This window comes from Rhinopithecus bieti, unplaced genomic scaffold (assembly GCF_001698545.2).
Source record: "Rhinopithecus bieti isolate Rb0 unplaced genomic scaffold, ASM169854v2 scaffold_23411, whole genome shotgun sequence".
Classification (NCBI taxonomy): Eukaryota; Metazoa; Chordata; class Mammalia; order Primates; family Cercopithecidae; genus Rhinopithecus; species Rhinopithecus bieti.
The window spans coordinates 227,728-243,455 of record NW_016811046.1 but is presented as its reverse complement, the minus strand read 5'-3'; the positions used below and the strand labels follow the sequence as shown (position 1 = coordinate 243,455).

Here is a 15,728-nt window from a genome sequence, read left to right as displayed (position 1 = left end):
AAGAATTTCGCTATTCCATTTTAATTCACTGAATTTATTAAAATTAAGTTTCATAATATTTTCTTATTGTTTATTTCTATAGAATTGATAGGGATATTACCTCTTTCATTCATTATATTGATAATTCATGTCTTTTATATTTTATCAGATTAGCTTGTATAAAGGTTTATTAATTATATTGATCTTTTCAAAGAACCATCTTTTGTTTTTCACTTATTTTACTCTGATATTATTTTTTTCTTCTGTTTACACTGGGTTTCATATCCTCTTCTTTTTCTAGTTTCTTAATGTGGAATCTGAAGTCATTGATTTGGAACTTTTCTTCTCTAATATGTGTTTAGGGGATACTTTTTAAACTAAGCACTGCTTCACTGCATCCCAGAGATTTTGATATGCTATGTTTTAATTTTTATTCAGTTTAAAATAATTTTAAAAGCCCTTTTGATTTTTTCATTGACCCTTGAGTTACTTAAAATTTTGTGCTTTAGTTTCCAAATAGATAGAAGTATTCCACATATCTTTTTGTTATTGATTTCTACCTTAATTCTATACTTAGAGAATGTATTTTCCCTCATGTAAATACTTTTGCATTTATTGAAAATCGTCTTACGATCCAGAATATAGTTTATCTTGGTAAGTGGCTGGTATACATTTGAAAAGAATGTGTATTTGCTCTTGTTGAGTAGAATGTTCTATAAATATCAATTAGGTGAGGTTGGTTTACAGTATTCAAGTCTTCTATATATTTTCTGATTTTTCTGTCTACTTATTTCATCAATTGTTGATAAAGGGATGTTCTCATCCTTCACAATTCTATCTCATTTTTCTTCAGGTATTTTGAACCTTTGTTATTAGAAGCACGTATTTTTCATGTTGTAATATTCTCCTGATGATTGGACACTTTATCATTAAGAAATTGCTCTCTTTTCCCCTGCTGGTATTTCTTATTCTGAAATCTATTTTGTCTGATTTTAATATAGTGTCTCTGTCTCCCTTTTGGTTAGTGTTAGCATATTATGTATTTTCCCATCCTTTTACTTGTCGTATATTCTTGTCTTTTTTATTTAGATAGAGTATCTTAAAAAAATATATAGTGGTTCTTTTAAATCCAATCTGACAATCTCTGCCTTTCAATGGAGGTTTTTGGATGGTTTACACTTAATTAAAATATTGATATGCTTGGCTCTGAATCTACTATCTTGCTAATTTTTCTATTCGCCTCTTCTGTTCTTCATTATCTTCCCTCGTTTTTTTCTATCTTCTTTTGAAATAATTTGAATATTTTCCAAAAATTCCATTCTGTCTCCTTTGTTGGCTTATTAGCTATGAGTCATTGTTTAAATTTTTACTGATTGCTTTAGGTTTTATAGTATATACCTTAACTTTTCACAGTCTACTTTCAGGTGATATTTTACTGCAGTAGTCCTGCTCACATATCTGCAATTTTACTTTCTTTGGCTTCAGTTACCAGCAGTCAATGACAGTCAGAAAAGAGGTGAGTATAGTACAACAAAATATTTTGAGAGAGAGAGGCCATACTCATATAACTTTTATTACAGTATATTGTTATAATTGCTCTATTTTATTATTGTTAATTTCTTACTGTGCCTAATTTATAAATTAAATTTTATCATAGGTATGTATGTAGAGGAAAAAACATACTATATGTAAGATTTAGTACTATCCACAGTTTCAAACCTCTGCAGGGTGTCTTAGAATGTATCCCTTGAAGATAAGGGGGACAACCATACTTCATATAAAGTATTAATATAAGAATCTTACAATGATGTATTTCTATATCCCCTAGACATGGTCTTTGCACAAGTATTGTCATGCATTTGTCATGCATTTTGCTTCTAAATATAAAACCCCACCATACATTCATATCATTTTTACCTTAACATGCCAATTATCTTTGAAAACATTTACATAATGAGAAAATATGCTTACTTATAGTTAGTCAGTGCTCTTCATTCTTTGCATAAATCCAGATTACCAACTGTTATCATTTTTCTTCTGCATGAAGAAGTTTCTTAAATATTTATTGCTATGTAGGCTATTGATGAATTATTTTAGATTTGTATGTCTAACAAAGTCTTTATTTGCCTTTGTCTGTGAGAGATATTTCTGCAGGATAAAGAATTCTAGGTGGACAATTTTCTTTCAGTGCTTTAAAGATCTTATTCCACAGTCTTCTTTCTTGCTTTGTCTCAGATAACAAACCAGCCTTCATCTTTACCTTTATTCTTCTGAGAGTAACGGGTCTTTTTCTTCCTTTCTTTCAGATTTTCTCTTTACCACTGGTTTTAAGCAATTTCATTATTGAGGGTTTTGGTTTAATTTTCTTCATGTTTCTTGTGCTAGAATATTTGCTGAGCTTCTTGGGTCTATAAGTTTATAGTTTTTATCAAATTAAAAATTTTTCAGTCATTACTTCTTCAAATTTTTTTCTGCCCCTTCTCTCTTTTGGAGACTCCAATTACATATTATTTTGGCCACTTAAGTTGTCCCACAGTTTAGAGATGCTCTTTTCCTTTTTACTTTTCAGTCATTTTTCCTCTCTCTGCTTCATTTTGGACAGTTTTGATTATTACAACATCTTCAACTTCACTCTTTTATTCTGAATTGTTTAACCTGCTATTAATCCCATTCAATTCTTTTTTTCTCTTAGACAATGTCATTTTCATCTCTAAATGTTTTATATAGGCTGGTTGTAAATGTCTTTTACATGCCTCTATGTAACATATTCAATAATTCTTCTAGCTTCTTGAACATTTGAAATATAAATATAATAGCATTTTAATGTTCTTATCTACTATTTCTATTGTGTGTATCTGCTATCATTTTTATGATTTCTGGGTCTGTCCATTGACTAAGTTTTCTTCTTCTTCTTCTTCTTCTTCTTCTTCTTCTTCTTCTTCTTCTTCTTCTTCTTCATATTATTATTATTACTACTGGTATGTCCTGCTTCTTTGCAAGCCCAGTAGCTTTCTGTTGGATTCCATATGTTTTAAATTTTACTTGTTTAAGGCTGGATACTTCCTATCCCTACAAATACTACTATACATTGTTCAGAGATATGGTTAAGGTACTTAGAAACAGTTTGATTCTTTCAGGTCACTCTTTTAAACTTTGTTAGGTGGCCCTAGAGCTGTCATAAGTTTAGTATTACTTTTCCCTCCACTATTGAGTAAAGATTCTTCTTAAGATTTTAAACCTTCTCCAAGAATTACGGGGCTTTTTAGACTGCCTGTTGGAAACAGGTGTTATTGCCAGTGCTGGGTGAAGACTAATCCTTTAGGATCATTTTTTCCTTAGACTTGGATAGATTTCTCACACATATGCACTGGTCAGTCCTCAACTGAATATTCTAGGAGAAAACTCTAAATATCCCAAGTTAAGTCTGCATCACTCTCTCCTTTCCTCTCATCTCTATTATTGTGGCTTGCAACCTCTAGGAACCGTCAGTTTTCAGAACTCTTGGCTCTCATCGCCTCAACTCAAGTTTTTGAACAGGCTCTAGGTAGGTTCCTTCTTCCTGTACTGTATGAAAACTTTCTTTAGGCAATAAATTGGGACAATTATATGATGCACCTCATTTGTTTTCTATTAATCAGAAGTTACTGTTCTTTGCCTGATGTCTAATATCTTGAGTGTCTTTTTTCCCCTGTATTTTGTCCATTATCTTTTTAGTTGTTTAAGAAAGAAGGGTAAATACTGTGCCTCTTATTTCATCTGGATCAGAAACAGAAGTCCTGGGTGGTTTTATTTTCATAGTTTTACTTTTCTTCATTTTTCTAGTTTCTCTAAAATAATACATGCATACATCTAAAACTTAATAATTAAAATATGTGACTTATTTTAATAAAATACTCAGAATAGTATTAAAGGACTAGATTTGGTAATTGATCATAATGATATGCCTGAATATACAATAGTTATATAAATAGTTTTCAATGTCATTAACAATATTGAAATTACGTCAGATATTTTTTTCCCTAAGGAAGAGAACATCGGGGTGCGCGGATTCATAAATTAGCAGATAAAATGGAAAGGCCTTATTTGAAAAGAAAATATGTGACTTAAAATATATAAACCCATTTAATAAACCATAGCATGTTACAATGAAATCTGTGAAAATAGCATTAACATATCTCCACATATAAATTACCCCGAATCTTACTTATTCTAGATTCCAACATATTTCTCAAAGAATTGTTCATAAAACCTTTTCGTTCCCATTTACAGATGTTTCTCCCATGACCAAACAGCTAATTCTGTGGTTTAAATGCTCCACTTCAAATAACGTCTTACACTTTCCCCAGTCTCAGAAGTCCATTATACTACTAAAAAACCTGTTTCCACATCTGTAACTTTGGCTTTTATGATCGCCTTGGGTGGCTCGTTTTTCCTGGAATTTTCAAAGCCCAGATTATAAAACAATCTTTCTGAAAAAGGTATCTGAAATTAACTATTTTTTGCTTTGGTTGTTTGAAGGGGGGAAACAGTCTAGGGTATTTTCAGAATTTAACATTGCCGTTTGCATTATATCCAGCACAAATAGATATGACAGAGGAGTACTGATGCCAGGAATGTGTCCCACGTAGCCTTCCTATTTAAGTAAACTGAAGATTGCCTCCTCAATTAGTTGTAATTTCTGGGTGGTCTTCTAGAAAATAGCTCTTTGAAGAAAGCAGTGCACTAATAATACTGTAAATGTAAAATAACATTAGTTCTTTAGCTTTGAAGCTAAGAAAGAATGAATAGCAATTAAATATTTTGTTTGTTCATATACAGTTTCCTATCTCTGACCTTTCAGAAGGAAAAATTCTATATAAATCCAACAAAAAAATTAAGTTTATATATTCGGGCTTAGAATTAGCCAGTAATTTGGGTCATGTGTGTAAACTATCTGATTTGTTTACTTTTATAGTTACATGCACACACACACACAACCTTCATAGTAAAATAACTGTATAATAAATTTTAAATATCTGGGGATATGTAATAAATAAAAAAACTCTCTCTTTCTGCGAAAATTGGCCATTATTTAACCTATTCTGCACATTTGATTTCACTTTCAAGTCTAAAATCACCCCGCATGTGCCCTTGATATTATCACTCCACTGCAGCCTGCCTTAGGTAAAACAATAAAGTTGTTGAAGTTGATTTTGTGGGCACTCTAATTCCCTTCCAGAGACTCGTATTCCCTTGTATTCTTCTTGTCTGGGGAGTGAAAAAAAATTGTAGTTCAATTATAAGGCCTTTTATTAATGAAAATGTTCATTTAGGTAGCTACCTATATGTCCAGGGAAACATAGGACAAGCCAGTAATATTAGTAATCTTCCTTATGCAAATGCCCATAACTTTGATTTTCATTAATATAAGAGCTATGTGTATGTAGCCATTTGACAAAGAGGACAGTCATTATTTAGGTGCTAAGCATATTCAACTTTGGTCTTAGCTAAATCCACTGATCCATAACCCTCCTCGCCCTACTATTCCGAACAGGAAGAATAGTCAAAATAATTTTATGAAAAATGGAAATTTCCTACAAACAGGAGCTTAATATTTGGGATTGGTTGGTCAATGAACTGAGTAAATTTAAATAAGGTAGACCATGTGCCTATTGTCGGCTTTGTGAATCCTCCAGGCAAGTTCATTCTAAATGGAATTTTGCCTATGCAAATACAATGCATGTACTACAAATTGTACTTAAGCCTCAACACCAAGCATTGAATTTAAGTTCCCATGGTTCTGCTCAGCCTCATCAAATATGGACCAAATGGGCCTTGTTGGCAAATGAATATTGACATGGTCTTCAGTTTAGTTTTCTTTGTTTATGGCTTTATTAGAGGAATTTTTAGTAGCTCTTTCTCACTGTACATAGCAGAGGGTGATAGAAGAGTTCTTTTTCTGTCCACCGTTGCCCTGAATGCATCGTTTTCTAGAGTTATTGTGTCTTCTCTCTTCAGTCTCTATTAATGTCTTCCATTTAAATAAGCTTTCCTCAAATACCCATTCTCCTAAGTAAAAAAAAAAAAAAAGAATCAAAAGCTGCATTTGGCAAATACTAGCGCAGGAAATTTTCCAAAATTGTGAATGCCCACAAAAGAGGTCAACATCCATTTGCTTTTCATGTGCATTTAATTATTGGAAAGAATTTGATTTGGCAATTACGCTAGTGTTTTGAAGCAACTTCATTTTACGATTGAGAATGAGGACTTCTTAAAGTGGGGACTATGCCAGTCAGCTCATGCCAGATCTATTGTGGGTATTGAAAAGTTTAACATGTGAAGAGAACTAAATAGAGAATGGCAGGAGCTCTGCTGCTACATCGGGATATGTGGAGCCTGGTGCCTCATGAGAGGTAGCCAAAGTGGATGGTGTCTCGGTGATCACTGGGATGTCTCCTTGGACAAAATAGTTCCCCTATGACTAAAATGTACACTACAGAAAATAAACCTTTAAGTCAAAGGTATTAGTGGAGAAGCAAGAGAGTATCAGAAGACTAAAGGCAAAGAAAATGATGGTTTCAATGGGAGATGGTCAGGAAGGAGCTAACACTTCGGTCTGACAAGAAATCCTGGAAGTGTATGCACGAGTAGCTAGAAAGTCCTCGATATCAGAGTGTTCTAAAAAGAGAAAAGACAGAGATTGAGACAAAGGAAGCAATGGGCAGATGTGAAAGCAAATTTACCTCATCACAGTTGGCCTATTTTGTGTCATAGAAATTCTTGTCTATCCAATGCTTGTATCTTAAGAAAACCAAGAGAGTAAAAACAGCCTTTTGATGTTTCAGTACACGAACAATAACTCAGAACGTTCTATATAAATGCATTTCTAGTATTTAAATATTTTAACACCAAAGAGCAAAAATCAAAGGGATATTCCATCTTCCTGATACTCTCATTTTCCCCCCAATATATAAATGAAGGAATAGAATATGTCAAAATATTACAATTAACAGATATAACTTGCAAAATAGTTATGAAGAAATTTTTTCAGCATATGTTTTGGAGATACAAGGATTAATAATACAATGTGGACATTGCTCTCATCAAGTAGGTTGCATTCTAATTAGCAAAGTTGAGTATCTAATCACATTAGTGTGACACCAAATGCTGAGATTGAGATTTAAAGTGGTATTCCTTGTTTAGATGCTATAATAGTGAGAAATATTTGAGGACACAGATTGCATTTTATGTACTTGCTCCTAAAACATTGTCGAATGAATGTTTTGAATATGATGCCAGCAAGTAGCTATTTATATTGTTTATGCGTACGCCTAAACAGAAATTTATTCTCTTGCTGATTTTGAAAAGACCTTCCTAAACTATCACTAGAAAATGCAAATTGTGGTCAAGAGGTTCCTAACTGAAGACTGCTTTACTCTCCTCCATGAAAGGAATGGCAGATGTGTCCTTAGGCCATTCACTGCATGCTGAGAGAAAATGTGCCATTTTTTGCAGTTTTTAAAAATTGATTTTGACTACACCAGCACTGAAATTAAATGAATCGTTTTCTTTTCCTTATTTCCTGTGGGTTTTGGGGAGGGGTTTGCTTTATAAATACCACTTGCTCTTCTTTATACCAGTTTTGTTTTACATATTTGTAATTTTTGAGGTCATTTCCTTTTGTTCTATATTCCAAAATACCTGTCACCTTCACTTTCAAACAGTCAGTTCCACCTATTAACTGCTGTTATTGTTGTTTATTTTTAGCAATGGCATTTTTACAGAATGAAAATTCTTCCCATGAAATTCAGGAATGAAAAAACAACACACCCTTCCAGATGTGGAGGAAATAAACCTCATCCTGCTCTTGAACTCCCTGAAATTTAAGTGATCTTCTTTTGTTTTCTGTCACTTTGCACCCCACCTGCTGTACTGTCTACTCCCACCCATTGGCCCAGCAGTGCAGATTTAGAGCACTTCCCTAAATTCACTTGCTGTCTCCAAAATGGCAGGTGGATGGCAGGTGCTGGGGGCTGGACAGTGAAGGGGATGAGGCATGTGTGTGTGTGTGTGTGCATTGAATTTGATGTATAACATTTTTAGTCAGCATTAGCAGAATGAAGAGGTGGCATGGTTGTCTCTGAATTAGTTCATCACTAGAACGTACTATCTGAAAACTAGCAACATTGATCCTTCTTACTTTATTGTTGCTATTCCTATTGCCAACTAAGATAATGAACATATGTGGATTTCACTATTTTTGTCTCTCAGCCAAGGCAAAGGAAGTTTCCATAAGGCTGGCAAGAAAGGACAAGCAGAATTCAGAAAGCCTCACTAGAACTGATTCTATTTGACAGGCTGGTCTTGTTCCCTCTTCTAACTTTTCACCTCTAGCAACAGCTGTTCGTTGTTTTACCTGTCATAATTTTCTCTTTTTAAGACAGGTAGGCTAATTATGCCAGGAGTGGATCAAAGGGGACAATCTTTAAGCAAATTTTAAATTAGCACGTAGGAGGAAATGAGATTGGTAATTTGGCCTCAAGTCTTGACCTTTCCTTTTTTTTTTTTTTTTCTTTTTGCTACATTTTATATCTCTAATTGTTGTTTTGGCTCTGTCATTGGTGATAATACAATTTCAAATAATCTCCAGTGTGCCAGGGTAGAGAAATGGAGTAGGAAATGATGGTGAAAATCAAAAGCCCATATGCTTTATGTTCTCCTACAAATAGACTTCAAGAACTTGTGTGGAAATAATTGCAAGAAAGTATAGATAGTCATATGCTCCTGGCCAAAAATCGTCCTTTTCTATCGGAGTACATTATTCTCTTCAAATAAGCAGCACATATGTGGAAGATTTGCCCTTAACAAGTTCAGATTGAGGCACTGACAAGAGAGAAAAGGTCACACCAATCAACTCCAATAATGGAGTAAATGAATTCCCTTAGTAAATCCTTCAGATAACTCCAGTTGCCTCTAGTTCACGCTCATATACAGCTATATTTAGAACTACAGAAATGCCAGTCTCCTTATTCATTCATTGAACACTCACTGAAAACTCAAGATTAGGACTAATAAATCCAGGAGTATAAAGACTAATAAAATGTGGTCCTTGTCCTCAGGAAGTTTGCACTTTTGTAACATTAGCATGGGGTCAAACTGTTTTTGATGCTTCATTAATAGTTTGAGAATCAAATGATTTTTTTACATTTGTATGAAATGGGATGATTTAGTCAATAAGTTTTGTGTGTGTGTGTGTGTGTGTGTGTGTGTGTGATGTCTAATATCTAGACGTCTTCAGCATATGGTTGTACAGGTTGTGTACTGAACAATATCTAGAAGTCTGCAGCATATGGTTGTGCAGGTTGTATACTATATAGTTCTGTGGACTTCCATCTATCCTGCAGTGTGCAGTGCAAAGCCACAGATGCATACATAGCATCCCTGAGCTTCTACTGTGTGTCAGAGGACATAGCGGTAAACATAGTTTCTACCTTCTTGGAGCTTGCATTCTAGTAGTTATACATGCAGACAATGAGCTGGCTTCTGCTATCAAATCCCATACCATTTTTCCAGTACCATTTTAAAGTATGTGGCTTGACAATCTTTTGATATAACCCATTATGAAAATGGGTATTAGATGTATACATGATAACACTGATCATTGAATTTACAACAATAGTTATGTTAGTATGCCCTTACTAAAAAATAAGTGAGAATCTAGTAGCTAAAGGCTAACCCATTGTATTTTGAAATCTTTACGTTTTATTTCTATAAAAAATGGGAAGTCTTTTAAAAGTGTGTTCCACATGCATCTTCCCTAGTAAACAGAGTATGCATGGCAGATTGAGAAGATCCCTCTTTGTACTGTGTACTTTGTACACAGTTATATCTTCTTATGAGGTATGTAAAGGTAAGGTAAGTAACCTGCAGTGGTGTCCCACTGGTTAGAAGGCCTGATTGCACTAGGGAAAGTTCTCATTAATTTTATGTTCAAGGTTTTTTTTGTCTTGCCCCTGACTCCCTGTCCAATCTCACCTCCAGCCACTCTACTATGATCACCCCACTCTCCAATTACACGAGCTCCGTGCAGTCACACAAGCAGGCCAAGCTCCCTCACAGTTCATTTGATTAAGCAGCAATATCCCTTCCCCTCTTCTCTATCTCCTCTTTGTCTTTCAGTACAGTTGAACGATCACCCTTCTGAAACAGTTTATATACCCTGCCAGCCAGGCTGGGTTAGGTGCCTGCTGAGTCTGCCACTCTGCACAGTTTTAGTGGACACCATTCTGACTGCATGCTGGAGAGCCCCTCCTCTTTTTCCAATAGTATCCTGACTATGCCTCTATGTACTTGCCACCCTGTTCTTTTATATTGCTTCCCAGCCTCTCTTGAGGGTAACTGCTTTGGGATCTGAAGCTGAGCCTTATTTCTACTTGCCAGGTATGAGGTGGATTCTCAATGGATAATTGTTTGAATGACAGCTTCATATGGCACAGCACATAATTTAGGCACCCCCGAGATATATAAGGCTGGAATTTCTCTCTTTGGATATGCTCAGATTGTTTACTTGCACATCTGGTGGGGTTTTTTTCCCTATTGTAATGCCTATCCTTCAAGTCATTGCTCCTATTCTCAGGGGCCATGCTGCTGGTCTCTTCGCAGATGTTCATTAGCACTAAAGAACACTACTCCTTGGCCTCTTTTCAGTTGCTATCTTCCTCCTCCTTCTGCCCCCTCCTCCTCCCCGCAGTCTGCTTCTCCCTCTTCGTTTTGTTCCTGTCCTTTTCTGTTTGCTTCTCGGCAGTAGGGGGCCTGTTTTTTAAACAATTGCCTGCTGAGAATGCACACTTTTAGAAGTCCACCTCAGATCTACGTTATATTTCCCATGATATTTATATGGTCAGTATTCTCTCAGTATTTGCAGTACTGTGCTCACTAAGACTTATTTTGAGGTGTTTAGTTATTACTAACCTCTGAGGGTGATGACTGGCAGCTGTGTATGTGAGGTTTATCTACAATTTTTAAATAGCAGTTCCTTTCTGAAGTGCGTAATGTCACCACTTCCCTTGCTTTCCAGGTTCTGTATTTTTAGGATTACACTTCATCATCCAAATCTAAATGTATCTGTGTATCTGCTAAAGTTAATGAGGTATAAGAGATTATTCAAAGGTCACATTACCTTCAACTGCAGGCACATTATCCTCAACTGTCATTTGTCCAACACTGATGAGAATCTGAGTCTTTTATGTAATTGCTCATGGCACTACCATTGCTTTCTATGAAAATTATGGAAGAGAGAAGCTTAGTTCTTTGTAGCTGCTCATTTCCTCTTAACTTTGTTAGTACTCACCCAGGAACCCTGCCACCTCTACACTGCCCGCACTGCTATAATACTTCACAAAACCATGATCATATTTGAAATGGAAACAACCTTGGGGAACTTTGTATTGGTAACTGTGATGATGGGAATTTGGAGCCCAGGTTGGAAGGGAGGATCTGTGAGAAAGGTGTGGAGCTGATAATTTTGTAATATTTAGAATAATGTAAAACCTGAGACTTTTTATACCCAGCTTCCCTCATTCTTAGGACAACAGTGCCCATATTGTTAGGTATTTTGCTCATCTATGATTATTTAGCTCAGAGTCAATGGCAAGCTTTTGTACTTACATGAAAGTTTTAAATGACATTGTTCTTCGTAAAAGAAAGCTACAAATTATGTAGATATTTTTGAAGTCTTGAGTAGTGGTTTCTAGCTAAGATTCCATGCCTATGAAGAAAGTTGGTTAAATGATTTCATGTGTTTTCAGCATGAACAAATTCCTCAGCCAAAGAAGCTGTAAATGAGAATTATTTAGTTTTAAAAGCTTAAAAAACACCTTCAAAGATCACTATAATTTAACAACCTATTAGGATGAATTATTGAGCTATATCCTGCATCACAAAACCAATTTGGAAACTCAATTTAATGAGCTTAGCTGTCAATGTTTGCTAAATTAATTGGAAGATATTATATTTTCCCTTTCTTGAGCTGTGTAGACACAGCCCTTTTGGCTGGAACACACTTTGTTACTTATAAACCAATGAACTGAATTCTGATGAGGTCATGTTTTGACGTAGGATGAGGACAAATAGTAAACTTTCTTAAGAATTTTGGAAGATACATGAAAAGAGGCAGCCAACAGAGATGAGGACTGACTGCATGAAGTACATTGGAGAGAATAGACGTTTCTGCTGCTAAAAACTATTAATATATTATTTTATTTTATTATGAATTAGTATAACTAGGTACCACAGTAAATCAATGATCATAAAACTTTTCATTGTATGTAGTCAAAAATCAGAATTGACCCATATTTTAAAATCTTTCTATGCCTTCTCAGAGTCTGGTCATCATTTAAAATATCTGTGAGTTGCCTGATTCTTGTTGTTCATTAACTACTTTAGAATGACACATGGGATGCAGTGGTGAGCTTAGTGTTTTTGCAATATGTAGAGAACTTGTTACTGCCACATTTGTGATGGCACCAAAGCTGTCATGTAGATGTGTTGCAGTTGTATTTTTAGATCCAATGTTAATGTAATGTTTAACTGACAGCTGTTGAAATTTTGAACTTTTAAAGAGATTAAAAATTGTAATGAAATTGAGTCTTAAAATATTGTTTTGTTGGCTCAACTAGAAACACTTTCAAATGCATTTAGTTGAAACTGATGTAATGATCAATTGCCTACCTGTATAAACCCTAGTGCTGGAAACCTTATTTTAAAAACTCTTGTTTCAAATTACAAAACCTGTAACTAGGAGGTTTGTATTCATTTCGTTGTGTGCATATGAGTACAAGAGTCTAAACTCATTTTATATAACCTACATTTAAAAGCAGTCCTAAAAATTCTAAATTCTAAATTTCCTCCACTGCGCCTGGCCAATTCTAAATTTCCTAAAAATTCTCAATTTTATTTGTACATTATAATATGAAGAGGAGAGTTATTCTATATATTTCAAATGATGCATAGCGTGGGCAAATAACGAGACCTCCTCTCTACAAAAAGTCAAAAAATTATCCTGGTGCGGTGGCACGTGACTGTGGTCCCAGCTATTTGGAGAGCTGAGGTGGAAGAATCACTTGAGCCCAGGAGGTCGAGGTTGCAGTGAGCTGTGATCACACCATTGCACTCCAGCCTTGGTGACAGAGACAGACCTTGTCTCAAATAATTAATTAATTAATTAAAATAAAATGATGTAAAAGAATAATTTTAAATGAGAGTTGCTTTGTTTTTGTCCATTTTTTATTTGTGCTTGATAAGAAACAATGAGATAGCAATCTAAGCTGTTGATAATTCCCAGAACATTCCTTTAGAGTGCTCTAGGCAAAATTATACATAATTGGTTACAAGGGGCCTTCTGATCAATTTAAAATGCCTCTGTTTAGGTTCATTCTGTTTAAATTCAAATTCACTAGGGAATAAGTCATGTATACCTTTGTAAAGTTCTTAATTTAGTGCCCAATTCCTTGTCAATGTTCAAAATTCATTTACTATTACTGATCATAGTAATGAGTCATTCGATTTTACACATTAAGAAAATATTTTCAAGGTCAAACTTTATATTATTTAATACAATGCTTTGTTATTGATCAGATTTTTGATCACAGAATAGAGAATGAGTGAATCTATAAAATGATATCTTTCCTATATGAGTATGTCTAACAAGCATATCCATTAAAGAGTATTTATTATAAAGCAAATATACCATGGTAGCATTTAGCATATTAAACCACAAAGAAATTATGAGTTAGCATGAGAAGTGGCAACATTGCTTATTTATATTCTGACAGATTTGTCTTTTAAGAATTGTTCATGAGGTAATTTTATTTTTGATGATCTTTATGTATAATGATAGAACATAGATGTTTTCTTCTGCAGCCTATGAAGGATGCATTTTTAATAGCCTCACAACGTAATATTCATATTGGTTGTCTAGTTTTTAGCGTTCTTTGGCAAAATTATGATTTTAGGGCATAAAAAATAGGATCAGTTTTCCAGAGATAAACACAGGGGAAGATAAGAGGTTTATTTCCTTTTAATGTTACCATCATCATCAAAATGTATTGCTTAATATTTATTTATTGACTTCCTCTACTATCTGGTCCAGAAACAGGCTATTAATTATGGAACACATGCCCATAAAAACCTATATGAAATCTCATGTAACTGAAAAATTTTTTAGTAGATAGTGAGAATACCTACAAAAACATGCTAAATACTATCTATAGGTATTCCAGACTTTTAGTTACTCAGAGGCAAGAAATATGTGGTCCCTACATTTATTAATATGTATGTGTACTAGTTTCCCCATATATCCTAAATATTTGATTAAAGGCTGTGGACATGAACATTATAAACACAAAATACTACATGTGCTTTTGCTCAGATAGGACTTTTATATTTGTTTTAGAAAATCAATAAATAAACAAAACAACTGCAGAATCCACTTACAAAGCTGGTTTTGGAGAAGTCGAACTCCATCTCAAGGATTATCTAAAGCAGGTTCTAAGGGGCCAGTGAGCAGCCTGAGCAAATGCACTTCGATTAGGCGAAAGGGTGCTGAGTTTGTCTCAAACTCTGTCAATATTCTCTGAGAGAGAGCTAGCAAAGAGCAACAGCCAAAAACAGGAAGTAAATTGAATTGCTACTTAAACAAGCATTATTGATATTATCCCTTTAAAAATCCATGAATTTATTTGCTGATGAGGACAGTCCTAAAATGCAACATAAGTAGAATATACAATCTGATATCTCCAGTAAGAAAAAATTAAATCATAATCATAACAACTAACATGGAGCTTGAACATTTGGCGTCAACTCTTTTAATTGACAGATAAAAAATACTTGACCCTAAAGCAGTTTCATCACTTATTCAAGGGTCACACAGTTAAAAAGGGGTAGATGAAGAAATGAAACTAAATTTTACCTTTCCTCCATTGTACCCATTGCCATATTTCCCCAACTCCCCAGGATAGCTCCAATTTACATGTTACTGTTTTCCTAGTATAGTTGTAAGTAGTTATCCTACTTACTCTGTGCCTGGTTCGATGATAAATAATCCTATGACCACATCAAATATCAAATAATGTAATAAATATGAAATATAGGGAAAAGAGAAAAGAATAAATTATGTAACAGTGGGTGAGAAAGATTCGGAGGTGATGAATGGATAAATAAAAGCAAGAAAGTAAAACAGAAAAAGCTTAGAAAGAGAATAGAAAATTTGGGGGGAAAACAGGATAGAAATAGGTTGATTTCAAAACATGGAGGAGAAAAAGGTATATAAATTATTTGTAAATTTAAGAATGCAGGTTTCTGAGTCATAAGGATCCTAGGTTCAGCCTCCCATGTTTTATACGCATGCTACAAATTCATGATTAAGTGAGATTTCTGAGATCTTTAATTAGAAAAGAAACCACAAGTAAATTGTGGAAACATCCACAGCTAAGTGATACTCCAAAAAGCAGTCATTTTAAATGATTTGCTCTAAATCTAAGCAGTTTCTATGCAAGTGGCTAAGGTATACTTGGAGATTCCTTTAGCAGTAACTGCAGGCATTGGCAAGCCTAATAAATATTAAACTGAAATATATGTCCTTATATCACTCAAATATGGTGGTATATATTGCTCCCATAAAAAACTGGGAAGTCGGCCGGGCGCGGTGGCTCAAGCCTGTAATCCCAGCACTTTGGGAGGCCGAGACGGGCGGATCACGAGGTCAGGAGATC

The 15,728-nt window shown here is 34.5% G+C and overlaps 1 protein-coding gene across 2 annotated transcripts in view; it reads left to right on the top strand.

Annotated features, from left to right (window-relative positions):
• Positions 1-15,728, top strand: part of HAPLN1 (hyaluronan and proteoglycan link protein 1) — an 86,529-nt gene that overhangs the window by 26,154 nt on the left and 44,647 nt on the right. Inside the window, exon 1 of one of the 2 annotated variants that reach the window (XM_017893442.1) lies at positions 9,789-9,858. The exons of the other annotated variant lie outside the window; for it this stretch is intronic. The gene's annotated coding sequence lies outside the window, so the exon portion shown is untranslated. Of the gene's footprint in view, positions 1-9,788; positions 9,859-15,728 lie in introns of those variants that run through there. 2 annotated transcript variants of the gene reach the window in all.